This window comes from Oryctolagus cuniculus, chromosome 11 (assembly GCF_964237555.1).
Source record: "Oryctolagus cuniculus chromosome 11, mOryCun1.1, whole genome shotgun sequence".
Taxonomy (NCBI): Eukaryota; Metazoa; Chordata; class Mammalia; order Lagomorpha; family Leporidae; genus Oryctolagus; species Oryctolagus cuniculus.
Window position 1 is genome coordinate 116,707,400 of NC_091442.1, and position 27,012 is coordinate 116,734,411.

Consider the following 27,012-nt stretch of genomic DNA (forward strand, 5'->3'; position numbering starts at 1 on the left):
CGGACATATCCTTTAAAGCTTAAAGTTCCCCACAGAGGGTTATGTCGCCACCTGTGATGCCATTATCCCACGTGAGTGCTGGCTGGTTCCAGTCCTGGCCGCTCCACTTCCAAACCAGCTCTCTGCTAATGCTCCTGGGAAGGCAGCAAAGATGGCCCCAAGTATGTGTGCCCCTGCCACTCACATGGGAGACCTGGATGGAGCTCCATGCTCCAGTCTTTGGCCTGGCCCAGCCCTGGCAATGGCGGATGTCCCTCACCCATCCATCCATCCATCCTCTTTCTCTCTCTCTCTCTCTCTCTCTCTTTCAATTTGCATGTGTGTGTGTGTGTGAGAGAGAGAGAGAGAGAGAGAGAGAGTGTCTTTCCCTCTCCCTGTAACTCTGCCTTTCAAATAAATAAATCTTAGGAAAAAAAAAAAAAAGACTGAAATCCATTTCCCCTCAAAGTCACTTGCAGGGACCAAAGCTCAGTACAGGAGGTGGAACAGTGAAGTGGAAAGCACTCTGGCATCAGTTACCAACACAGAACTCTTTCTGATAGCCACTGGAGGACTTGAGAACCTGCCCACGGGCCAGCTGCAGCTCACTAGGCTAAATCCTCCACCTTGCGGCGCCGGCACACCAGGTTCTAGTCCCAGTCGGGCGCCGGATTCTGTCCCAGTTGCCCCTCTTCCAGGTCAGCTCTCTGCTGTGGCCCGAGAAGGCAGTGGAGGATGGCCCAAGTACTTGGGCCCTGCACCCCATGGGAGACCAGGAGAAGCACCTGGCTCCTGCCATTGGATCAGTGCGGTGTGCCTGCCGCAGCACGCCGGCCGCGGCGGCCATTGGTGGGTGAACCAACGGCAAAGGAAGACCTTTCTCTCTGTCTCTCTCTCTCACTGTCCACTCTGCCTGTCAAAAAAAAAAAAAAAAAAAAAAAAAGAGAGAGAGAGAGAGAGAGAGAGAGAACCTGCCCACGATAACTTCAGTCTGACAACGCTTCCTGTTCCAGACACAAGTGTTCCTCTCCTGTTCCCAGGAATAGCCCAAAAGAAAACAGTGATCCTGAGAATAAAGCATTTAGGAAGAGGAACAAAACAGAGGAGCCCACACAGGACTACCACTAGTGCCACAGTGTGGGCGGAGGCCTCTGGAGGACTCACAACCCCATCTCAGCACTGGAAAGGACCATCATGTGTCACCAAATATTTTCCAAGTGACCATGTACTAGATGCTAAGGACACACAGATGATCATGGTAAAATCCCTGTTCAAGGAGTCACACACTGAGCCCTTACCAGAGGAATCCACTGAGGGTTACGGGGTTCAGGAAAGAGTAAGAGTCGGACACTGTGGCACAGCAGGTTAAGCCACTACTTGTGATGCCACCATCCCTTATCAGAGTGCTGGTCTGTCCCAGCTGCTTCCAATCTAGCTTCCTGCTAACAGGCCTAGAAGGAATGAAAGTGGTCCAATCCCTTGGGCCCCTGCCACTCATGTGGGAGACCTGTGTGGACTTCTGGGCTCCTGGCTTCATGCTGGCCCAGCTCCAGCCATTGTACCCATTTGGGGAGTGAATCAGCAGATGGAAGATGGATCTCTCTGTGTGTCTTTGAAATAAATAAATCCTTTAAAAGGGGGAAGATAAAAGAGCAAATTTTCAAAATAAACAGCTGAGAACAAACTTGGGATCACCATATCCAACACCTTCTACCCATCTCACATACAGGAGACTCCTGCCGTGACTCAGATAAAGGGAAAGCAAGGCTCACTCCTAGCAGGGCTGGGACTTGTCGCTTCTTATAATCAGGGTCATGTTCCCCTGGTCGAAAAATAAAAAAGTTAAGCATTATTATGATCACTTCTGTTCCCCTTCATTTCTTCTCCAGAGAACAAGAAAGCACAGTTCTAATTCAACCATTCACTAGGCGCCAATCTCTATATTTTAAAAGATAATCCTGCTGGCACTGCGGCTCAATAGGCTAATCCTGGAAGTTAAAGTTGTACCTAGACCTCGGAAAATAGCCTCATTTGCAAATAAAATGTCCTTTAGAAAGGGAAGAGAGGCACTGTTTTCTTTCAGCAGATATGTTAAAGGATTATCTTTTTTTTTGGACAGGCAGAGTGGACAGTGAGAGAGACAGAGAGAAAGGTCTTCCTTTTGCCGTTGGTTCACCCTCCAATGGCTGCCGCGGCCGGCGCACCGCGCTGATCCGATGGCAGGAGCCAGGTACTTCTCCTGGTCTCCCATGGGGTGCAGGGCCCAAGCACTTGGGCCATCCTCCACTGCACTCCCTGGCCACAGCAGAGAACTGGCCTGGAAGAGGGGCAACCGGGACAGAATCCGGCGCCCCGACCGGGACTAGAACCCGGTGTGCCGGCGCCGCAAGGTGGAGGATTAGCCTAGTGAGCCGCAGTGCCGGCCAACTTTTCATTTTACTGCTAACAAGGGCCCTAAGGAATTCACTCACAATGAACTATGGAAATTCACAAATACACAAACCACATTTCATTGTCATTTTCCAAATTGTAAATGGAGGTAACCACCAATGTCAAAAAGCATCATTTGTCTTTACACATCTCCAAAATGAAAAATTTGACATTGACAAATTTTTCTTATTGGTAACCTCTCGAGGCACAGACACATACTTAACCACTATAAGACATTCCAGCAAACTGCTGCTATGTCAGCCATTACAACGGAGTGGATGTTTTTGGAAGTGAGTCAGGCCTCAGGAATAGCTTAACACATGGAAATTCACCAGCTGGCATCCCGGCTGATTCAAGAACAAAAGGAAGTTTTTGTATCAGGTTTTTCTAAGAGTTAACTAGGTTTTAAACTAGTTCCCTTTCTGAAGTAGGTGCAGATGAAATGGTATGACTTGAGATCTGTGTTAAAATACTGAGGAAGGCAGGGGAAGTGAGGTACCAAGACCCGTCATGTACTGATACCTGCAGAGGCTGGGGGATGGGTCCATGCTGCTGGTTCACTACTTTATTCTCTTTTTTTTCTGTGTATGTGTTTGAAATTTTCCATAGTAAAAATCTAAAAAATAATTTTACTAGTAGTATCACAATTCAGTGAACTTGAGAAACAGATAAAGAACAAAGTGATCCTTAGGATCAATGAGCTCTATACGCTGTTAGTTTCTTGCAACACTGGGACACACACTCCTCACGGAACATTCATTGAGCACAACTACCAGTACGATATGACGATAAACTAAATTCCCTCTCCCTCAAGGGGAATGAAACAGGCAACCTGTTCTCACACAAGCACATGGTGTCACAGACCCAACAAGAAACATAACCCAACTAGGACCTGTCAGGAAACACCTTCCCACAGGAGGTACCACCTAACCTGAACTCTAAAAACTTTAACTCCAAGAAACACACAATTTATTTATGTCCCATGTTGACCTTTCACCATCGTGTTGGCTGTCAAATCAGCAGGCAAATGCCTGCTCCTCTAGGAACCGAAGTGTCCATTTTTCAGGAATGGCAATCTGAAGCGGAGGATTAAGCTGCCGCTTACTCCGCATCGGAGCACAGGTTTCAGTCTCGCTGCTCCAGCACCTGCTAACGTATCTGGGAAGGCAGCGGAAGATGGTCCAACTGCTTAGGCCCCTGGAGCCCCCGGGGCTGGCCCAATCCTGACTGCTGCGGAATGAACCAGTGGACAAAAGACCTCTGACCTTCCCTCTCTCTGTTACTCTGCCTTTTTAAAAGAAAATGTTGTATTTATTTTTTTGAAAAGCAGAGTTAGAAAGAGAGGGAGAAACAGAAAGAGAGGGCTTCCATCTGCTGCTTCACTCCCTAAATGGCCACAAGGGCCAGAGGTGGGCCGATCCAAAGCCAGGAGCCAGGAGCCAGGAGCTTCTTCTGGTTCTCCCACACAGGTGCAGGGGCCCAAGCACTTGGGCCATCCTCCACTGCTTTCTCAGGCCATAGCAGAGAGCTGGACTGGAAGAGGAATAGCCGGGACTAGAACTGGTGCCCATATGGGATGCCAATGCCACAGGCACAGGCTTAGCCTGCTATGCGACAGTGCTGGCCCCTAAATAAACATTTTAAATAAATAAAGTGTTCGCTTTTCTAAATAAAGCAGAAATTACTACACATTAATTCATCCAACATTTATTAAATATCTACCATGTGCCAGAACGTACTACACAAAAAGGATAAAATCGGCCTCTGCCCTTGAGGAGCGCAAGAAGATGAAAGCAGGTGAGTAAGCCATCAGGGAAATAACTTCACATCACTCCAAGCTACACAGGAAACACAGAAAGGACTTCGTGGGACGTAAGACCAATGAAAGGCTGGGCCCAACCGGTGGAGAAAGGGCTCCCATGAGGGCTAAGCTCAACAGAGAGCATGTATGCACCCTGAAGGCCATGGAGAATTCTACAGTGGGAAACCCACTGGAGGGGAGGGATTTACACAGAGAAGTGAGGATTCCGTTTATGTTTTCAAGATCATGTGGGTGCCAGCATATAGCACAGCAGGTTAGCCACCAGCAGCAGTGCTGGCATCCCACATGGGCGCCAGTTTGAGTTCTAAGTGCTCCACCCTATCCAGCTCTCAGCTGATGTGCCTAGGAAAGCAGCAGGAGACGGCACAAGTGCCAGGGTCCCCGCACCCATGTGGGAGACCTGGATGAAGCTCCTGGCTTCCGGCTGGCCCAGCCCAGCCACTGCAGCTATCTGGGGGTGAGCCAGTGGAAGGAAGATCTTTCGTGTGTGTGTGTGTGTGTGTGTGTGCTTCTGTAACTCTTTCAAATAATTTTTTAAAAATCATTGTGGCTATTTTGGAAACAATGGAGTGAAAGAAAATATTTTTTTTTACCAAGAATTTTAGATAAGAGACCGGTGTGGTGGTATAGTGGGTAAAGCTCCCACCTGCAGCACCAGCATGTCATATGGCCATCAGTTCAAGTCCCAGTTGCTCTATTTCCAATCCAGCTCTCTGCTGGCCTGAGAAAGCAGCAGATTTCCCAAGTGCTTGGTCCCCTGCACCCACGTGGGAGACCCAGAAGACGCTCCTGGCTACTGGCACTAAAAACATCTATGCATTCCATTATCAACCTAAAGTTCTTTAAATTGCCAGGCTTAGGCCAGAGTTCATCCATAGCTGTTACTTTAAACGCTCATAACCATGGCTCGTGACTCTGAGATCTCTGGGACCTGAAGCAAGCCCACATGCCCAGGGGTTAGCATTCCTCGCGTTCTCCAGTTGCCAAAAGTCAGATTAATTTTCATTTACTCATCTCCTACTCCACAATCAGCTCTTGACAGAAAGGAAGGGAGCAGGGACTTCCTCGAGTATTCGGGAAACAATAACCTCACTGAACATCCGATAAGGAATGTGATTGCACAACCTTGCCGCCTGTTGCCAGCTATGTTCCAGGTGCCGGCTCCACCATGAAAGCAATTTTAATTTTCCTGTCTAAATGTGCCAGATCTCAGAAAGCTGCCTAAAGCACATTCATTTAATTCTGTCCAAATAAAAATTTCCTCATTCCGAAGTCTGGACAAGAATAAAAATTCTAATAGCATTTGCAATTGATAAGCAAAGAAAAATAAATTCCATTGTCAATGGGGCATACGACTAAACAATCTTAACAAAGAGACCAAGAAAGCTGGTTACGTTCAGAGAGATTTTACTCAATGTGATGTGAAACAGGGAGCAGTGACAACAGCCGCTGGGTGCCCATGAACTTCACAAACACTGTATCTTAGTCTGGACAGCATCCCTAGGGAATACACAAACAAGGGCTTCAAAAAGTTCACAGTGGGGTTCCTTATCAGGGTGCAGGGTTTGACTCCTGGCTCTGGCTCTTGACTCCAGCTTCCAGCCAAGACAGAACCTGGGGCATCACTCAAATGGCTGAGTTCCTCCTACCCATGAAGGAGACCTGGATTGAGTTCCTTGTTCCTGGCTTCAGCCCTCACCCAGCCCTGGCTGCTGTGGGTATGGGGAGTAACCAGCAAATGGGAGTGCCCTTTCTCTCTTTGCCAATCAAATAAATACGTAAAAATTTAAAAACAAAAAATTCACAGGAAACGTGCTTTATTTTTTTTAAAAAAATTATTTATTTATTTGAAAGTCAGAGTTATACACAGAGAGAAGGAGAGGCAGAGAGAGAGAGAGAGGGGTCTTCCATCCGGATACTGGTTCACTCCCCAACTGGCCGCAACAACCAGAGTTGCACTGATCTGAAGCCAGGAGCCAGGAGCTTCTTCCAGGTCTCCTACACACATGTTGGGGCCCAAGGACTTGGGCCATCTTCTACTGTTTTCCCAGGCCATAGCAGAGAGCTGGATCAGAAGTGGAGCATCCGGGATACAAACCGGCGCCCATATGGGATGTGGGCACTGCAGGGGGTGGCTTTACCCGCTCTGCCACAGCGCTGGCCCCATGCATTATCTTTTAATTCCATTTTTGCACAAACTTTCTGGAGTCACCTTGTCTGTCCCTACTTTACCGATGGGATGTCAGGCCCAGAAGAGTTCACATCAAAGCCATATAATTATTAAGTGATCTCCATGGCCCAAACTCTTCCCATTAAACAAATGCTTAAATAAGACTTATATTATAGAAATTCTTCTACGTGACAAACATACTAATTAAGATGAAGTGTGCATGTGAGAATGCATGAGTATATTCATACACACAGCGTATGAGTGTGTGTGCGCTATACACCTACATACTGCGTGAATACTGTTACTACATACATTACTGAGTGCATGCATACCATATACATACAACATGTGAGTACATGTATGCTATATATACAATGTGTGCTATATACATATCATACATACATGTAAGTACGTGTGTTCTGTGTATATACTGTGTGAATACATGTGTGCTATATATGTAGAGTGCATGTATGCTATATACATACTTGTGTGAGTGTATGCTGCACATACATAAGTACATAAGCATGCATGCTATACACATGTGTGTGACTGCCTGTGTGCTATATAACACTGTGTAAATACATGTGTTACATATATACTGTGTGAGTGCATGTGTAATACATGCATACTGTATGAGTGTGTGTGTGCTATATACACACATACTATTTGAGTACCCGTGTGTTAAATACATGCATACTGTATGAGTGTGTGTGTGCTATATACACACATACTATGTGAGTACCTGTGTGTTAAATACATGCATACTGTATGAGTGTGTGTGCTATATACACACATACTATGTGAGTACCTGTGTGTTAAATACATGCATACTGTATGAGTGTGTGTGTGCTATACACACACATACTATGTGAGTACCTGTGTGTTAAATACATGCATACTGTATGAGTGTGTGTGTGCTATATACACACATACTATTTGAGTACCCGTGTGTTAAATACATGCATACTGTATGAGTGTGTGTGTGCTATATACACACATACTATGTGAGTACCCGTGTGTTAAATACATGCATACTGTATGAGTGTGTGTGTGCTATACACACATATACTATGTGAGTACCCGTGTGTTAAATACATGCATACTGTATGAGTGTGTGTGTGCTATACACACACATACTATGTGAGTACCCGTGTGTTAAATACATGCATACTGTATGAGTGTGTGTGTGCTATACACACACATACTATGTGAGTACCTGTGTGTTAAATACATGCATACTGTCTGAGTGTGTGTGTGCTATACTGTGTTTGAGTGCATGTTTGCTGTGTATGTACACATATTGCACGTGTGCTACATACATACATACATACTATGTGTGTTTCAGCTATAGGTCTAATCACCAATTATATTTTCTATGGAAAAAGTTTTCAGGATTCCTACTTGGAGAAACACTCTCTGAAGAGACTGGGGGGGGAGAGGGAGGAGGTTTGGTGGTGAAAGCTCTCCAGAATTATTTTCTACTAATGAAGACAAAGGAGCTCCTCCCTGAGGTCACACACACTTCCTGGAGCAAGCAGCAAAGGCTCCCTAACAAAGCTGTAGGAGTGGGTAAACCTGCTGCCTGAAGTGCCGCATCCCATGTGGGCGCCGGTTTGAGTCCTGGCTGCTCCACTTCTGATCCAGATCTCTGCTGTGGCCTGGGAAAGCAGTAGAAGATGGCCCAAGTCCTTGGGCCTCTGCACCTACATGGGAGACCCAGAAGAAGCTCCTAGCTCCTGGCTCCTGGCTCCTGGCTTCAGATCGGTGCAGCTCCGGCCATTGCGGCCAATTGGGTAGTGAATCAACGGATGGAAGACCTCACTTTCTCTCTCTCTCTGCCTCTCCTTCTCTCTGTGTGTAACTCCAACTTTCAAATAAATAAGTAAGTCTTAAAAATAAAAAAGCTGCAGGAGCTCATGTACAAAGACCATCCTCAAATCAGGAGTGATAAAGAGTGGTGACACTGAGCAGCACTTCCATGCAAAAACAACTATTCTGTCAACAAACAAAACCAAGTAAGACATCGCACACGGAAGCACCTGACAGTGCCTAATGTGAAACACTCAACAAAGTTAGCTACTTCAACTCTCTCTGAGTTATTTGTACCAAAAAACAACAACAACAACAACAACAAACCTGTGCTGGGAGGAGTCCTAACCCCTTCACGGTTGGGCAAAATGTTTGCATTCCTGGTCTGACACTTGCTACAAACAAGTACACAATGGCCCCATCCTCTCTCCTACAGATGATTTCCTCCATTAGCACGACAGACAGACAGAAAAGGACCTTTACAGTAAGTCTCCCCCACAGCTGAGCACAACACAACACCCAGCTGCCACTACAACCTGCATTACAGCCTGCAGTCCACGTCTAGGGTCACCGCACGGCACTCAATCATCTAACCAGCCAGACTACAGCAAGCTATTCTTCAACTACTTCAACGGTTTACCTTTTAAAATCAAAGTATCTTTAAACATTTTTTAAAAATCTATCATTCAAATGCTTCTGAGATTTAGGCTCTGGGATTAACAATCTCCTATATAATTAAAGTTGAGATAGCATGACATGGTAATGATTGCTGGAGTGACTACAGTGACAATTCCAAGGATCAAATGAAAACACAGAAGGGAACTTGGGCGTCTCTAACTTAATGCTCTGATTTTACAGGGTCAACTCAGACCCCAAGACATTAGACAACGGGTTCAGTAGTACACAGCTTATTAACACACATGAGGATGTCACAGCCTCAAGCAGAGGAGGCCATTTGGCCTGTTAACACACCAATTACAATGCCTATATCTCACACTGGAGTACCTAGGTTCAACTCCCAGCAGGCTCCGAGTTCCAGCTTCCTGCTTACGCAGATCTTAGGAGGCAGTGGTGATGGCTACCCATATGGGAGATCTTGATAGAATTCCTGGCTTTTGGCTTCAGCCCAGCCCAGCCCAGCCAGCCCCACTCACTGCAGGCATTTGGGAAGTGAACCAGCATATGGGGGAGAGCTGGCTCGCTCACTCACTTTTCTCTGCCTCTCAAATAAATAATTCAAAATTTAAAAAAATCAAAATCCAAGTCTACTCATGTCTTCTTGACCAATTAACGCATCTCCAGCAATAACACTACCTGCCACTAGAAGATAATTACAATGTGCAAGGTATAGTACTAAGGGTTTTACACATGTGATTTCATTTAATCTCAACACAAGCCTATGAAGGAGGCATTATCAAATCCACTTTACAAATGAGGAAGCCAGGGGTGAGCGCCTGACACAAAGGTTAAGATGACCCTTGGGATACCTGCATCCCCTGTCAGAATGCCTGGATTTGAGTCCTGGCTCTGTTTCCAATTCCACCTTCCAGCTAATGTGCACCCTCGGAGGCAGCAGGTGATGACTCAACACGCGCGATCCAGACTGCGCTCCTGCCTCCTGTTTTCTGGCTGGTCCAGCCCCAGGTATTGGCAAGCATTTGGGAAATAAACCAGCAGCTGCAAGATCTGTCTCTCTCATCCAAACAAACAGATAACTTTTAAAAAAAAATGAGGAGGGGCTGGCAGTGGGTTAATGCCCTGGCCCAAGCGCAGGCATCCCACATGGGCGCCAGTTGGAGACCCAGCTGCTCCACTTCTGATCCAGCTCTCTGCTATGGACTGGGAAGATGGCCCAAGTCCTTGGGCCCCTGCACCCACGTGGGAGACCCAGGAGAAGCTCCTGGCTCCTGGCTCCTGGCTCCTGGCTTCTGGCTTCTGGCTTCTGGCTTCGGGCTTCGGATTGGCACAGCTCCAGCATTTGTGGCCAACTGGGGAGTGAACCAGCAGATGGAAGACCTCTCTCTCTCTGCGCCTCTCTTCTCTCTGTGTAACTCTGACTTTCAAATAAATTAATAAATCTTTAAAAAAAAATATGAAGAAACCAGCCGGCGCCGTGGCTCAATAGGCTAATCCTCCACCTTGCGGCGCCGGCACACCGGGTTCTAGTCCCGGTTGGGGCGCCGGATTCTGTCCCGGTTGCCCCTCTTCCAGGCCAGCTCTCTGCTATGGCCAGGGAGTGCAGTGGAGGATGGCCCAGGTGCTTGGGCCCTGCACCCCATGGGAGACCAGGAAAAGCACCTGGCTCCTGGCTCCTGCCAGGATCAGCGCGGTGCGCCGGCTGCAGCGGCGGCCATTGGAGGGTGAACCAACGGCAAAAGGAAGACCTTTCTCTCTCTGTCTCTCTCTCTCACTGTCCACTCTGCCTGTCCAAAAAAAAAAAAAAAAAAAAAAAATATGAAGAAACCAGTACTCAAACAGGTCTGTCTGATGCCAAATGATTTAAGTCTTAACCACTACAGTTGGCCTCTATACTTTCCACTCATTCATTCAGTCATTCAAAAACTGAATGTGTCAAGTACTGTCTGGGCCGCAGGGACTAGTGATGAAGATGGACAAGGTCCCTGCCCTGATAGCATTTATGGTAACGAGAAACTTCAGATTTGACTGAAAGTACTGGGGGCAGGGCGGGGGGCGGGGGAGCAATGTAATAATAACTACAAAGCACCATTATGTAACATCATACACAAAAACACTAAAAATATTTTGACTACCACACACCCATTAGGATGGCTGTTGTCAAAAACAGAAAATAGTTTAGTGTTGGTAAGGATTATGAGAAACCGGAACCCCTGCGCACTGCTGGTGGGAATATAAAACAAAAGTACCTTTAATCTTTTTTAAAGACTTTTTTATTGATTGATTCTAAAGGCAGCGCCACAGAAAGAGGTCTTCCATCTGCTTGTTCACTTCCCCGTTGGCCACACAGCCAGGCTGAAGCCCGGAACTCCACCCTGGTCTCCCACGTGAGGAGCAGGGGGCCAAGTACCTCTGCCATCTTCTGTTGCCTACCCAGGTGCATCAGCAGGGAGCTGAATCAGAAGTTGAGCGGCTGGGACTTGAATCTGCACTCCCAACATGGGATGCCAACACTACAAGCAGGAATTTAACCCACTGCACCACAACCCTGGCCCCCACATTTAATCTTTTGAACCCACCCAAGGTAACAAGTATTTGAAACAGCATAATCTGAAAATGTGCACTTTCTTCAGAAATATATTACTTCTTGCCTGAGCATAAACAGAAACAGCTCAGATCAGAGAAACCCATCACGAAGGCAAACAGATCTTTTACAAACTGACCTATCGAGATTACACACAGAGCAATGCCCATTCCAAGGCCCATTGCTCCTTCTCTCTGCCCATGTTTCTGTTACATTCCTCTGTCAGCACAGAAGCCAACTGAACACTGCACAGGGAGAGGCCAAGGCCGCGCAGCTCTCCTACCGCACCCGACTGCTGCTGCGGGAAACGCCCCCTCCTGAGTTTCTGGGCTGGTATCAGGTGGTAGCAGCTCTTAATCTCCCTGGCTTCCTTTTCAAGGGAATGTGCCAAGACAAAGGAAGGGAGGAAAGAAAGAGGTCCACCGCTATCTAGAGAACTGCGCTTCCTCCCGCCGTGGGCTCTGAACTCAGCTCCACTGAGCACCATCGGTCTGCTCGCTTTGCTCGCTGACTCTGCCTGCTACAGACATGATCTCAGATACGCGCTTTACTCACTGACTCTGCCTGCCACAGACATGATCTCAGATACGTGTTGGGGGCGGGGAGTTGTAATCAGGTGCAGCTGCCACCCCGACACCATTACAGCATTAATAGAAAGGAAGAGGAAAAAGAGAAACAAGTGAAACGATTATAAAAGGCAGGGAGAGGAATTACATGCAGGCACCATAGAGAGAGGTGAGTCTGAAACAAGTTTACTGGATGGTTTGTTTGTATTGAGTTGTTTTCTACGGAATTTAGCCTCATGCTAATATTTTTTTAAAAATGGGCAAGGACAGTTTGAAGATTGGGAAGGAAGAAAGCTGTTTCAACAACTCAGGGCAGCCGGACCAAAGTCAGAGAAGTGGCAGTTACCAGTACAGAATGATAACCACTGCTTTTTAAAGTTCTGGTTGAAAAAAACATGCAGTAGTTCTGCCTGGTGACCCATAAAAATCTGCTTCAGTCAAAACTAAATTTGATGGAGACAGCATACAAGCACAGACTAACTACAAGACCAACAAGCAACTTGGTTCTAGCAACAAAATGCAGTCATTCCATTCATCCCTCAAGATCTCAACCTTTACAGGAAGAAAAGAAACCTGCCATTTCTTTATACCAAAAAGATACTCTGAAATGTACAGATAATTAAGCCTGTTATTTTTCTACAGACAGCAGAGTATGAATGCACAAGAAAAATAAATGGTCACCGAAACAACGTCTAAGCAAGAACAACTTACCCAGCATTTACTGTTCTAAGTCAAATGTGAATTTCATATATATAATCAAGACAACTGTAATTCCCCTCAGTCAGCAAATCCTTCAATTAGGCAGGGTAAATACACACAGTAGATGCTCTACAGCTGTCTGAGTGAATGAACAATCTTGCATACTCAATAGACCACTGCCAGGAGAAGGCAAACAGATTAACTGTGTTAAAAAAAAAAAAAAAAAAAAAAAAAAAACTGCTAGTGGGGCCACTGTGGTGCAGCTGGTTAGGTCACTACTGGACACCTGCACTCCACATCCAAGGGCCTGAGTTCAGGTCCCACCTCTGCTTCCAACTCCAGCTTCCTGCTACTGCACAGCCCTGGAGGCAGCGGATGACGACTGATACACTCAGGTCCCTGACACTCCCATGGGAGACTGATGGAGCTCCCGGCTCCAGCCCGGCCCAGCCCTGGCTGCTGCAGGCATCTGGGGAGTGAACCAGCAGACGGAAGAGGCATCCCTTACCCTCCCATGCCCGCAGCTTTACCATTCAAATAAATAAAAATAAATGAACAAAAAGAAAAGACTGCAGGAAGACTGAAGGGTAGGCTATATGCTTCCAATGGTGCTGCAAGAAGGCACATTATTCATTCATTCAACAGAAATTTGACAGTTTGTTGTAGTTAGGATTCTTGTAGTATGCACATATGTGGGGATGCAGATCTGTCGTTAGGGTGTGACCTCAGCCAAATCTGGCATCTTAATATCTTTTGCTTAGTTCATAGAGTGTTGACCTGCAAATATTTTTAAAATTAACTTTGAAGTGTAACTAACATATAGTAAAATGCACATTTTAAGTGTGTACAGATTCAATTAGGTTTTTTTTATTTCATGTATTTGAAAGGCAGAGTGAGAGAGAGTGGGCAAGTGAGACACACACACACAGAGAGAGAGAGAGAGAGAGAGAGAGAGAGAGAGAGAGAGAGAGAGAGAGAGAGAGAATCTTTGATTTGCTGGTTCATTCCCCCCAAAAGGCTGGGGCTGGGCCAGGCAGGAGTCAGGAGCCAGGAACTCCATCTGGATTTCCCACATCGGAGGCAAAGGCTCAACCATTTGGGCCATGCTCCACTACCTTCCCAGGTGCATTAGCTGGGAGCTGGATTGCAAGGGGAGCAAGTAAGATGCAAACCAGCACTCATGGGACTCTGGCACTGCAAGCAGCAGCTTAACCTGCTGCAGAACACCAGTCCCTCAGTGGGTTTTCCTAAGCACACTCTCTCATGTAACCATCACTCTCAATCAAGAAACAAACATTACCATTGCCCCTCCTATACTTTTTTTCGTATTTGAAAGTCAGAAATTACAAAGAGAGAAAGAGATCTTCAATCCACTGGTTCCCTCCCCAAATGGCCATAATGGCCTGCATTGGGCCAGCCTGAAGCCAGAAGCCAAGAGCCAGGAGCTTCATCTGGGTCTCCCACACAGGTGCAGGGGCCCAACCACTTGGGCCAGAGAGCTGGATCAGAAGTAGAGTAGCTGGGGCTCGAACCCAGCATCCACACGGGATGCTGGCACTGCAGACACTGGCTTACCAACCACGCCACAGTACGAGCTTCTCCTCAGGTATTTTTTTAAAACGATTTATTTTATTTATTTGAAAGGCAGAGTTACAGAGAGGCAGAGGCTGAGGCAGAGAGAAAGAGAGAGAGGTTTTCCATCCACTGGTTCATTCTCCAAATGGCTGCCACAGCTGGAGCTGGGCTGACCTGAAGCCAGGAGCCAGGAGCCTCTTCCAGGTCTCCCATGCAGGTGCTTGGGCCATCTTCAACTGCTTTCCCAGGCCATAGCAGAGAGCTCGATCAGAAGCAGAAGTAAAGTGGCCGGGACTCGAACCAGTGTCCATATGGGATGCCGGCACTGCAGGCGGTGGCTTTATCCACTACGCCACAGTGCTGGCTCCCTCCTCATGTATTTTTGCAGTTTTTCCACCCCCAGCCACAGCAACCATTGATCTAATTCCACCACCACAAACTGGTTTTACCTATTCTAGAAATTCACATAAATCATAAACTCTCTGTTGTGTCTTCCTTTTTAAAAAAAAATATGTATTTATTTAGCCAGCGCCGTGGCTCAATAGGCTAATCCTCCACCTTGCGGCGCCGGCACACCGGGTTCTAGTCCCGGTTGGGGCGCCGGATTCTGTCCCGGTTGCCCCTCTTCCAGGCCAGCTCTCTGCTATGGCCAGGGAGTGCAGTGGAGGATGGCCCAGGTGCTTGGGCCCTGCACCCCATGGGAGACCAGGAAAAGCACCTGGCTCCTGGCTCCTGCCATCAGATCAGCGCGGTGCGCCGGCTGCAGCGGCGGCCATTGGAGGGTGAACCAACGGCAAAGGAAGACCTTTCTCTCTCTGTTTGTCTCTCTCACTGTCCACTCTGCCTGTCAAAAAAAAAAATTAAAAAAAAATATGTATTTATTTGAGAGGTAGAGTTACAGAGAGAGAGAGGGAGGGACAAAGAGAGAGGTCTTCCATCTGCTGGTTCATTCCTCAAATGGTCACAACGGCTGGAGCTGAGCCAATCCGAAGCCAGGAGCAAGGGGCTTCTTCTGGATCTCCCACACAGGTGCAGGGGCCCAAGCACTTGGGCCATCCTCCACTGCTTTCCCAGGCCAGAGGCAGAGCTGGATCAGAAGAGGAGCAGCTGGGACTTCAACCAGCACCCATATGGGATGGCAGCACCGCAGGCAGAGGCTTGGCACGCTAGGCCACAGCGCCAGCCCCTTTTTGTCTTCTTTTACTCAACATGTTTCATCCCTATTGTTGCATGTACTTATAATTCATTCCTTCTTTTGTACAATCTACTGCTTGTTCAACCATTTTGCCTGGTGATGGAATTTGAGTTTTTGGCAGTTTGGGGCTATTATGAATAATGCTGCTATGAACATTTGCACGGTCATTTTGTGAATGCATGCTTTCGTTTCTCTTGGCTAATAAACACCTACCAGCAAAACTTCTGGATGTACAATCAGTATTATTTAAAACTTTGTAGGAAACTGACAGATCATTTTCCAAAGCAGCTGTGCCACTTCAGATTCCCATTAACAACAGACAAGAACTGAAGCTGCTAACACTGGGGACTGTCCACCTCTCTGAACCGCTACGATCCCGGTGACTATGGTATTTCACTGCTGCTTGAACTTCTATTTCCCTGGTGATGAGACGTTGACGTCTTGCCCTATGGTTTTGAACATTCATATATACTTTCCATGAAGTGTCTATTCAAGTCTTTTTTTTTTTTTTTTTTTTTTTTTTTGACAGGCAGAGTGGACAGTGAGAGAGAGAGACAGAGAGAAAGGTCTTCCTTTTGCCGTTGGTTCACCCTCCAATGGCCGCCACGCTGCGGCCGGCGCACCGCGCTGATCCAATGGCAGGAGCCAGGAGCCAGGTGCTTTTCCTGGTCTCCCATGGGATGCAGGGCCCAAACACCTGGGCCATCCTCCACTGCACTCCCTGGCCACAGCAGAGAGCTGGCCTGGAAGAGGGGCAACCGGGACAGAATCCGGCACCCCGACCGGGACTAGAACCCGGTGTGCCGGCGCCACAAGGCGGAGGATTAGCCTAGTGAGCCACGGCGCCGGCCCTATTCAAGTCTTTTATCCATTTTTTAATTGAGATATTCATATTGGAGGTACATATACATAACATAAATATTTCCTCCCAGTCTGTGGCTGGCCTTTTCAGTTTCTTACGTCACTTAGAGAACAGGAAGGTATTTTTTTTTTAAGATTCTATTTATTTATATGAGTTACAGAGGGAGAAATACAGAGAGAGAAGTCTTCTATCCACTGGTTCACTCTCCTAATGGCCACAATGGCTGGAGCTCAGCCAATCCAAAGCCAAGAGCTTCTTCTAGGTCTCCCATGTGCATGCAGGGGCCCAAGCACTTGGTCCATCTTCTATTGCTTTCCCAGGCCACAGCAGAGAGCTGGATCAGAAGAAGAGCAGCCAGGACTCAAACCAGGTTCCCATATCAGGTTCCAGCACCACAGGTGGAGGCTTAGCCCACTATACCAAAGTACCAGCCACAATTAAATATTTATTTAAGTGGTACTGAAAAGGGCATGGCTTATACTAGCTATAGTACTTCGTAGAAGAGATGAGAAGCTGGCCGGCGCCGCGGCTCACTAGGCTAATCCTCCGCCTTGTGGCGCCGGCACACCGGGTTCTAGTCCCGGTCGGGGCGCCAGATTCTGTCCTGCTTGCCCCTCTTCCAGGCCAGCTCTCTGCTGTGGCCAGGGAAGTGCAGTGGAGGATGGCCCAAGTACTTGGGCCCTGCACCCCATGGGAGACCAGGATAAGTACCTGGCTCCTGCCATCGGATCAGCGCGGTGCACCAGCCGCAGCGCGCCGGCCGCGGCGCCCATTGGAGGGTGAACCAACGGCAAAGGAAGACCTTTCTCTCTGTCTCTCTCACTGTCCACTCTGCCTGTCAAAAAAATAAAAATAAAAAAAAAGAAGAGATGAGAAGCTGACAAATGAGGTAATATTTATGAACTATCAACAAAAGTTGATAATGAAATGCATACAAGGAGGGAGAGGGAAATGTCAAAGATGACCCTTTAGACTTCTGGGTTGTGTAACTAGTGGACAAGTGATAGTGCTATTGTAGAAATGGGGGGGGGGTGGAGGGCTGGCACTGTGGCATAGTGCAATAAACTGCCAACTATAATGCCAGCACCCCAAATCAGAGTGCTAGTTCGAGTCCCTCTGCTCCACTTCCAATCCAGCTCTCTGCTAATGTGCCTGGGAAAGCAGTGGAGGATGGTTCAAGCACTTCGACCCTCGCTGCCCATGTGGGAGACCCAGATGGAATTCCAGTCTTCTGGCTTCAGCTTGGCACAGCCCCAGCCATGGCAGCCATTTGGTGAGTGAACAAGCAGGTGGAAGATCTCTTTCTCGGCCTTTCAAATAAATAAAATAAATCTCAAAGGGGCAGAGGGAGGTTGCAGAAGTGGGAATGCTGAAGTCACACCAACTTTGGCAGCAGAAAATAAAGATTAAGAGTTCAGTTGAGAACATAAATCTGAGATGTCTGAGACATCCAAGTGGAGATGGCAAGATGACCAGTATCAAAACAGATGGATACACACATTTGGGAATCCCTGGCATGTAAGTTTATTTCCAGCTAGAGGACCAGACGAGAGCTACAGAAGAAGAAAAGGTTTAAGGCTGAGCCTTGACAAAACTTCACACAGAGGTCAAGCTGAATTACAGCTGGCAAGAGAGAATAGGAATGGTGTGACGGGAAGGAATGAACTAGGTATCTGAAGAGAACTCAGGAGAAGGCCATCACAGCAAGTGATCAACTGTGTTACTAAGTGCCACTTGGGAAGTAAGAAACATTCAATTCATTCATTCATTAAGCAAGTACCTCTGGAGTTGAGGATACAGCAGAAAGTCCCTCCCCTCATAGAGGTGATCACCAGTGGGAGGAGACGGACCACACACACACATCAGGCAGTGGTAAACCTGTGGAGAAAGTGAAACAGGCTCAGGGGAATAGGGAGGTTGGGACTGAGGAGTAAGGCTGCCTTTTTTTTTTTTTTTTTTTTTTTAATCTACGGTGATCTCTCCAATAAGGAGCTAGCTCTAAGAGTGAGCAAGTAAACCTTGCAAATATTCCAGAAGGGCCACCACTGTGGCAAAAATAAGTTAAGCTGCTGCCAGCAAAGCCAGCATCCTAAACCAGAGCAACCATTCAAGTCCTGGCCACTCCACTTCCAATCCAGCCCCGCCTAAAGCTCCGGGGGAAGCAGATGATCATCCAAGTGCTTGGGCCCCCGCACCCATGTGGGAGACCCGGAAGAAGCTCCTGGCTTCTGATCGGCCCAGTTCCAGCCACTGCGCCCGTTTGGGGGGTGAACCAGAGGATGGAAGACCTCTCTCTCTCTCTCTGCTTCTGCCTCTCTGTAACTCTGCCTTTCAAATAAAATTAATAAATCTTTAAAAAAAAAAAGATTCTAGGGGGGAAAATAGGATTCTAGGAAAGACTTTCAAGTGAAGGGAACAGCAAGCACAATGATCTGGCAGATCCAAGAACAGCAACAAACAAACAAAACAGCAGGTGGGGATGCAGCAGACTAAGCAAGGTAGGGAGTGACACAGGATGAAGCTGACTGGCTACTATGCGGAGGACAGATAAGAAACCAAGGACAGGGGCTGGCACTGTGGTGTAAGGTAAAGCTGCTGTCTGCAGTGCTGGCATCCCACATGGGAGCCTGTTCAAGTCCCAGCTGCTCCACTTTCCAATCCAGCTCTCTGCTATAGCCTAGGAAAGTAGTAGAGGATGGCCCAAGTCCCTGGGCCCCTGCATCTGCATGGGAGACCTGGAAGAAGCTCCAGACTCCTGGCTTCAGATCAGCCCAGCTCCAGCCCTTGCAGCCACCTGGAGAGTGAACCAGTGGATGGAAGATCTCTCTCCCTCTCTCTCTCTTTCCTCCCTCTCTCTCTCCCTCTCCCTCCTCCTCCACCCCTCCTCCTCTTCTTCTGTAACTCTGCCTTTCAAATAAATAAATAAATCTTTAAAAAATAAAAAGGACAGAGACAGGGAATCTAGTTCAAAGGAAGTTATTTCAATAATCCAGGCAAGAGATAATTATGATGGTGTGCTAGTCAGTTTGCATCAGCTTAGCTATCGTTTCCAATTATTCAATCAAATATTAATCCAAGGGCAGGCACTGTGGTACAGCAGGTTAAGTCATCCTTTAGGACGTCCACATCCCATACCAGACTGCCCGGGATAGTCTTGACCCCCACTCCAACCCCCAACCCAGCTTCCTACTAACGTGCCTGGGAGGCCAAGAAGATGGCCTTTGCACTTGGGTCCCTGCCACCCATACTGGAGACTCAATCAGGGTTCATGGCTCCTGCCTTTGGCTAGCCCACCCCTGGTTGTTGCATTTGGGGAATGAAGCAGCAGAGAGAAGATATATCCTCCCCCAATTCTGTGCGCCACTCTGCCTTTCAAATAAGTAAATAAATCTTTTAACCTATTAATCCCAAAAATGTACAAGACAATATATATACTCTGATTCTATTTACATCAATTCAAAAACCATACAACACTAATCTTTGGGTTTAGAAATCAGAATATGGACTGAGGATTGCTCGTCAAGCTCAGCGGTTAAGATGCCAGTTAACAAGCACTCACCCTGCATCAGAGTGTCCAGTTCCAGCTCCCGATTCCAGCTTCCTGCCAGTGCAGGGCAGGGCGGGGGGCAAGACGGCAGCTCAAGTGGTTGGGTTCCTGAAACCCACATGGGACACCTCAAATGAATGTTCAGCTCCTCTCTTCCACCTGGCCCTAAACCAGTTGTTGCAGGCATCTGGGGGATGAATTAGCAGCTGGGAGAATTTTTCCCCGCCCTGCCCCCACCATCTCACTCTCCAGTAAAATGTGTTTGTCACTTAAAATCTGTGTCTGCTCCTCTACACAGGTTTTTTAACTGTTCAAAATTTGATTGCATACTTTTTTTTTTTTTTTAAACAGGCAGAGTGGACAGGGAAAGAGAGAGACAGAGAGAAAGGTCTTCCTTTGCCATTGGTTCACCCTCCAATGGCCGCTGCGGCCGCTGCACCGCGCTGATCCGATGGCAGGAGCCAGGTACTTATCCTGGTCTCCCATGGGGTGCAGGGCCCAAGCACCTGGGCCATCCTTCACTGCCTTCCCTGGCCACAGCAGAGAGCTGGCCTGGAAGAGGGGCAAGCGGGACAGAATCCAGCGCCCCGACTGGGACTAGAACCCAGTGTGCTGGCGCCTCAAGGCGGAGGATCAGCTTAGTGAGCCGCGGCGCTGGCCTTGATTGCATACTTTCAAAACTCCATTTTCATGAAAAAAATACATAAAAGTTTTAGTTTGGTTTATGTTTGCTTAGAATATGTTTATATGTTTGAATCCCTGAGTACAACTTATGCTTTTGTTGTTAACAAACACATTAATCTATAGTGTTGCTGTGAAGGTATTTAATGTTCATCACCAGTTGACTTTTAAGTAAAGCAGACTGGCCTAGATTATCTGGACGGGCCTGGCCCAATTTACTGAAAGGCCCCAGGAACAGAACCAAGGGGCAGATGTTTGGTACAGTGCTTAAGACACCACTTGGGAAACCCACGTCCCATTCCAGAGGGCCTAGGGTTGAGTCCTGCCTCCACTCCTGATCCCAGCTTCCTACCAATGTACACCTGGGAGGCAGCAGGTGACGGCTCACGCACTTGAGTCCCTGCACCCAAATGGAAGACTTAGATTCCAGCTTTGCCTGCCCCAGCCTTGGCTAGTGTGGGCATTGGGGGGGTGAATCAATGGACAGATTTCTTTCTCTGTCTCCCTCTCTCTGTTTTTAAATAAATAAAAATTTTCAAAACAAAACAAACATAACTGAGGTTTCTCAGAAGAAATTCTTCCTGTGGAAGGCAGCTTTAGTTCCTGCTGAGAGTTGCAGTCTATCCTTTTTCTTTAAAAAAAAAAAATCTATTTGAAAGAGTAGCAGAGCACAGAGAGGGACAGAAAGAAAAAGAGAGATTTTCCATCTACTAGTTCACTTCCCAAAGAGGTGCAACAGCCAAGTCTGGGACAGGCTGGAGCTAGGAACTCCATCTGGGTCTCCCACATGGGTGGCAGGGGCCTAAGTACTTGGGCCATCTTCTCCTGCCTTCCTAGGCATAACCGCAGGGAACTGGGTGGACAGTAGGGTGGCCAGGACTCAAACAGGGCTCATTTATGGGCAGCAACTTGATACACCACAACACCAGACCGAAGCCCCGGTCTTTGACAACCTGGCTTGTGGATGTCAGACCTAGCCAGCCAGACCCATAATCATGTCAGTCAACGCTTGCAATAAATCTCTTAACATGTATCTATCTCTCTCCTCCTGGTTTTGTTTCTCTGGTTGAACCCTGAGTAATACAGATTTTGGTACCTGGAAGTGAAATGCTGCTGTGACAAATACTTAAAAATTTGGAAGTGGCTTTGAAATTGGAAATGGGGAGAGGCCAGAAGAATTTTTAGACACATGACTAAACCAAGAAAAAAAAAGCCTAAATTGCCTTAAACTAGGGGTGAGAAAACTTTTTTTCTGCCAATGGCCATTTGGATATTTATAACACCATTCACGGGCGGTACAAATTATCAACTTAAAAAACAGCTTGCCAGGAATTCCACAATGGCTGAATAAGAAAACTATGCTGATTTTGACCAGGGAAGACAGTAGAAAAAAAGTGGAGGAAGTGTATTCCCAGGAGAGCTGGAGAGACGTGTGCAGTGGAAACTCTATAGAAGGAAGAGGAATTCCATGGAGCAGCGTGTAAAGAGTGGACGTGCAGCAGACGACAACTCCTGCAGCCAGCGGCAGCTTCTGAAAGCAAGGTGACAGCAGACTGCGCCAGCCCATGCTACTGGTGACGCCACACGAGGGAGAACCTTGCAGGCCACACTGACTCTGCGTCCAGCCCAGAGCCCCAGCAGGGCGGCAGGGGACCCCACAATCCAGCGAAAGAAAGTACATTCTCTCTCCCCATCTCCCCATGAGGGTGCCCAGCACCCAGAAAACAGAAGGTGACATCTTAACACCATGCGACCAGGGTGTCTTCCCAGAGGTGAAAATCTGCGTGTCCCACTAACTTTGAGTCTGGCAGGGAGGGTTGACAGGAAGCTGGGCACCCACTCAGGATTGTGAAGTGGCTCCATCCTCTCAACCCATCACAGGCTCCAGGGCTCAAACTGCCAAGGTGGGGCACCACAGGCGGCTGGTTCTGGGAACATCCCTGCTCTCCCCATGGACCGGGCAGCTCGCCAGGCTGAGAGGGGATCCTCTGTACCCTGTGACTGGGGGAGCCTCCCGTGCCGTGACTGTGAGAATTCTGGGACTGCACAACAGGGTGCTGAATGTGGCTGGGTGTCTGACTGGCGTCAGAGGCGCACAGCTCCCTGACTGCCTGGGGTGGGTCTCTGTGGAGGGTTCGGTGCTCACGCTGAGGTCTGCACAGATCCTTTGTGCAGCTCATGCGCCAGCATGGGTGAGGGCTGTAGCCACTGTGGGCTAACCCCAGGCACCTTGGAAGAGGGAGGTGAGGGTGTGATTACACCCACAGGGAGATCAGACCCTCCCCCTGCTGACAACAGAGGAGACCTACCATGCCCAACCTGGGTGTCACCCTGGACTCTCGCCCCACCCTTGAGCACTGACCAGAGCTCCCTGGCCCCACCCAGCACATGCCTCTGCTATTCACTGAAGGAGCAGAAACTCTACTAAGCCACAGAAGCACAGTTCAAAAATAAACCCATCAGTAGAGAAAACCAACAAGTGTTTCCACAAATGCCTAAGAATAAATTCAGAAACATAAGAAATGAGAACGAGAAAGATAACATGACTCCCCAAAGGAACACAATACTTTAATATTAGAATGTGAAGACAAAGAGATTGATAAAATGCCTGAAAAGGAATTCAGAAGATTGATCATAGGACTACTCAGAAGCAGTGAGAAGCAAATTCATGAGTTAAAGAAATCCATGCATGAAATGGATGAAAAATTTCCCCATGAGATAGAGATTCTGAAGAGACATCAAACTGAAATATCAGAAACGAAGAATTCAATATGTCGAATAAAAAACATAGTGGAAACAGATTTCCACAGGTGAGGCAGAAGAAAGAATTCCAAGCTGGAAGACAAATCTTTGGAAATATCTCAGTCAGACTAAAAAAGACATTAGAAAAATTAAAAACAGTGTTCAAGATTTATGGGATACTACCAGACAACCCAATATATGGGTCTTAGTAGTTCCTGAATAGAGACTGGATTAGAAGGCCTATTCAGTGAAATAATTACAGAATGTGGAGAAATAAAGGGACATACAAATACACGAAGCTCAGAGAACTCCTAATAGACATGACCAGAAAAGATCTTCATGACAACACATTGGAGTCAAACTCAGAAGTAAAACATAAAAGATTCTAAATGTGCTCTAGAGAACCACTAGATTACCTTCAGAGGCTCTCCAATTAGACTCACAGCTGATACCTCATCAGAAACCCCACAGACTAGGAAAGAATGGAGAGACATAATCCAAGTCTTAAAAGAAAAAACTGTGAACCCAGAATATACCCTGCAAAGCTCTCATATATGAATGAAGGTGAAATAAAGATGTTCCATAACAAACAGAAATTGAAAGAATTTGTCACCACTCATTCAGCCTTACAAATGATGCTTTAGGATGTGCTACACACAGAAACACAGATAATCACCATTATGAAAGGTGAAGGCAGAATATCTCCTAGTAAAAGCATAAAGGAAATCCAAAGCAAACAACAGGAATATTTATGAGAAAATGGCAGGGCCAATTCATTACTTATCAATAGTAACCTTGAATATAAATGGCCTAAACTCTCCAACTAAAAGATACAGACTGGCTGAATGAACTGAAAAACAAGACACATCCATTTTCTGCCTACAAGAAACACTCCTTACCAACAAAGTTACATGCAAAGTGAAAGGATGGAAAAAGACACTCCATGCTAATGGAAAGCAAAAATGAGCAGGTATAGCCATCCTAATATCAGACAAAATAAGCTTTAACACAAAAAAGTTAAAAAAGACAAATAAGGACATTATATAATGATTAAGGGATCCATTGGACAGGAAGATATGACTATAATAAATGTTATGTGCACCCAATGCCAGGGTGCCTGGCTATTTAAAATAAGTATTAATGGATATAAAGGGAGACAAGAACTCTACTACAACAGTAATGGGGAGGGGGCGGTGCTGTGGTGTAGCAGGTAAAGCTGCCACCTGCAGTGCCAGCATCCCATATGGACACAGGTTCGAGTCCTGGCCACTCTACTTCCAATCCAGCTCTCTGCTATGGCCTGGGAAAGCAGTGGAAGATGGTTCAATTGTTTAGGCCCCTGCACCTGTGTTGGGGACCCGGAAGATGTTCCTGGCTCCTGGCTTTGGATCGGCACAGCTCCAGCCATTGCGACCATTTGGGGAGTGAACCATCGGATGCAAGACTTCTCTTTCTCTCTGTAACTCTGCTTTTCAAATAAATAAATAAATCTTTAAAAAATAGTAATGGGGGACTTTAACACCCCACTTTCATCAATGGACAGATCAACTAGACAGAAAATCAACACAGAAACAACAGAGCTAATCTACACTATAGACCAAGTGGACCTATTTGATATCTACAAAACATTTCATCCCACAGTTGAAGAATACAAATTCTTTTCATAGTGCATAGAACTTTCTATAGGACAGATCATATACTAGGCCATAAGTCTCAGTAAATTAAAAAAAAATGGAAATCATACCATGTATCTCTTCTGACCAGAATGAATGAAGTCCATGTCTACCTTTATATCCATTAATACTTATTTTAAATAGCCAGGCATTGGGTGCATATACATTCATTATAGTCATATCTTCCTGTCCAATGGATCCCTTAATCATTATATAATGTCCTTATTTGTCTTTTTTAACTTTTTTGAATTAAAGCTTATTTTGTCTGAACAACTTAAGAATCTCTAGAAAATATGCAAACATGTGTAGACTGAAAACACGTTCCTAAATGAACAGTGGTCATGGAAGGAATCAAAGAGAAATAAAAACATTCCTTGGGGCCGGCGCTATGGTGTAGCGGGTAAAGCCGGTGTCTTCAGCACTGTGGCATAGCAGGTAAAGCTGCCATCTTCAGTGCTGTGGCGTAGCAGGTAAAGCTGCCGTCTTCAGTGCCGGCATCCCATGTAGGTGCTGGTTCGTGTCTCAGCTGGTCTACTTTAGATCTAGCTCCCTGCTAATGGCTTTGGAAAAACAGCAGGAAACTGGCCCAAGTACCTGGGGCCCTGCCACTTAGTGGGAGAACTGGATAAAGCTCCTGGCTTTGGAATGGTCACGCCCAGGCTGTTTCAGCCTTTTGGGGACTGAACCAGCAGATGGAAGATCTGACTTTGAAATAAATAAATAACTATTTAAAAAAATAACCTGCTATAGATTTATTGAATTTTTTTAAGATTTATTTTATTTATTTGAAAGTCAGAGTTACACAAAGAGAGAAAAAGAGGCAGAGAGAGAGGGGGCTTCCATCTGCTGGTTCACTCCCCAGTTGGCCGCAATGGAGGGATCTGTGCCGATCCAAAGCCAGGAGCTTCTTCCAGGTTTTCCCACACGGATGCAGGGGCCCAAGGATTTGGGCCAGCTTCTACAGCTTTCCCAGGCCATAACAGAGAGCTGAATCAAAAAGTGGAGCTGCCAGAACTCGAACCAGCACCCATATGGGATGCCAGCACTGCAGGCGGCAGCTTAACCCGCTACGCCACAGCACCAGCCCCAGATTTACTGAATTTCAAGTCCTGCCTGCAATTGCCCTGGCAGGGCCAGACCACACGATGTCATTGCTTCACATGGCCCACGGGCAGACGTTCCCCACCCTGCCTCTAAACAGGCTGCTGGCAGAAATGTGGACATTAAAGGCATTCCTGGGGCCAGTGCTGTGGCACAGCAGGTTAACGCCCTGGCCTGAAGCACCAGCATCCCATATGGACGCCGGTTCGCGACGCAGCTGCTCTTCTTCTGATCCAGCTCTCGGCTATGCCCTGGGAAAGCAGCAGAGGATGGCCCAAGTCTTTGGGCCCCTGCACCCGCGTGGAAGACCCAGAAGAAGCTCCTGGCTCCTGGCTTCAGATCGACACAGCTCAGTCGTTACAGCCAATTGGGGAGTGAACCATTGGATGGAAGACCTCTCTCTCTCTCTCTCTCTCTCTCTCTCTCTGCTTCTCCTCTCTCTGTGTAGCTTTTTCAAACAAATAAATAAATCTTAAAAAAAAAAAAAAAGAGGTATTTCTGCTGAGTGTTACAAGGAAGTCAGAAGCACAGTGCCGAGGCCTAATTTATTTCAGAGAACATACACATCCTCATAAACAGGGTGTTTATGTAAAAACACAGACATGCGAGGCAGTTCTGGCAAAGGCCCAGGAGGAAGGAAGGAACGTGTTAGCAGAGACTGAAGGAAAGCGGATCTTTATCAGACAGTGGGGAAAACTCGGGTGAACTGTGTCTGACAGTTGTGTGGAAAACAGAGGATTTCGGCTGTGCACTGACATATTTATATTTAGATGATGGGATTTCTAAGCAACATACTGAAGATACAGCCTTGGATTCTTCTTGCTGCTTACAGTAAAGTGCAAGGGGAAGAATTAATCAATAGTAGAAATGGTAAACAAAAAGAAACCCCCAGACTCCATGGTCTGGAAATTTAGTTTATCTAGATGACAAGATGCTAAAAT

General features: G+C 46.9%; 1 protein-coding gene across 5 annotated transcripts in view; it reads right to left on the bottom strand.

Moving 5' to 3' along the window:
• The window catches only part of MRTFA (myocardin related transcription factor A), a 208,803-nt gene that overhangs the window by 165,309 nt on the left and 16,482 nt on the right, over positions 1–27,012 (bottom strand). The gene's annotated exons all lie outside the window — the stretch shown is intronic.